The 1,455-nt window shown below is 37.9% G+C and overlaps 1 pseudogene; it reads left to right on the top strand.

Annotated features, from left to right (window-relative positions):
- Positions 1-1,116: 1,116 nt before the first annotated feature.
- The window catches only part of LOC102861173, a 2,412-nt pseudogene continuing 2,073 nt past the window's right edge, over positions 1,117-1,455 (top strand).

The following is a 1,455-nucleotide window of genomic DNA, read 5'->3' as shown; positions in this document are numbered from 1 at the left end:
CTTCTAGAGCTGCCCTTTCAAATCTTCTGTTCCAATCTAACTTTTTTATTTCTTCCCTTTAGCAGTCCTTCAATAATGACAACTACAAAGTAAAATGAGGGGGAAAGAATTGTAACTACACATTACCAAAAAAAGGAAACTATAGGCCAATATATCTCATGAAAATTGATGCAAAAGGCCTTAACAAGATCCTGACCAACAGAATCAAACAGTATTTTTTTAAAAAATTAATCATGACCAAGTGTCATTCATAACAGGTATGCAAGGATAGTTCAATATGAGAAAAACAATTAATGTAATTCATCACTTAAACAAAGCAAAGAATAAGAACCACATGATCCTATTAATTAATGCAGAAAAGGCCTTTGACAAAATCCAACACCCTTTCCTGATGAAAACACTCAACAAAATAGGAATAGAAGGGAATTTCCTCAACATAGTGAAAAGTATATATGTGAAACTAAGAGCCAATATAATTCTCAATGGAGAAAGACTAAAGGCATTCCCTTGCAAACAAGGTTGTCCACTACTATCACTCCTATTTAATATTGTATTAGAAGTACTGGCTAGGGTAATAAGACAAGAAAAGGAAATAGAAATAAGAGGCATTTAAATAGGCAAATAGGTGGTAAAACTATCACCATTTGCCGATGATATGATAGTGTACACAGAAAATTCCAAGGACTCAACAAAAAAATCTATTAGACCTAGTAGATCAATTTAGTAGAGTAGTAGGACACAAGACCAATAAACAAAAGTCATTTGGATTTCTCTATAGCAAAAAAGAAAATACAGAAAAGGAGTCTAAGGAAGTGATATTTACAGTAGCCAATCAGGAGATGAAATACTTGGGAATAAACCTAACTAGGACTCATTCCAAAAACGGTGACCCAATAGAGTATGGAAATTATTGAATAATATCACATGCAAACAAGATCCTGATGAAGATTACCCAGAAATGACTGGAACAAGTACATCAGCAGAGAAATGCCAGATATGCTGCTGGGTTTAGAAGAGGCTGGGGTCCCCTGCTGTGAATCCATTCTGTGCGGCTGTTCTCCACAACAGTGGTGATTTATTGCCGTCCTCTCCCACATAAACGTGAGCCACCAACCGATGGAAGATTCGATAGATATGGACATGAGCCCTCTGTGGCCCCAAAACTACCTTTTCGGTTGTGAACTGAGAGCTGACAAAGATTATCACTTTAAGGTGGATAATGATGAAAATGAGCACCAGTTATCTTTAAGCATGGTCAGTTTAGGGCTGGTGCAAAGGATGACTTGCACATTGTTGAAGCAGTTGTTGTTGTTATGTGCCATCGAGTCGTTTGCGACTCATAGCGACCCTATGTACAACAGCCCTAAACTGTGCTCTATCCCGTGCCAATCTCATTGCCTCTGACACACCCATCCCAATTACCCTAGCCACTGAATCAATCCACCTCATAGAGGG

Source organism: Elephantulus edwardii, unplaced genomic scaffold, assembly GCF_000299155.1.
Source record: "Elephantulus edwardii isolate Elephantulus edwardi_28Jun2011 unplaced genomic scaffold, EleEdw1.0 scaffold00314, whole genome shotgun sequence".
Classification (NCBI taxonomy): Eukaryota; Metazoa; Chordata; class Mammalia; order Macroscelidea; family Macroscelididae; genus Elephantulus; species Elephantulus edwardii.
The sequence above is the reverse complement of the archived record's forward strand: the minus strand, read 5'-3'. Positions and strand labels throughout refer to the sequence as shown.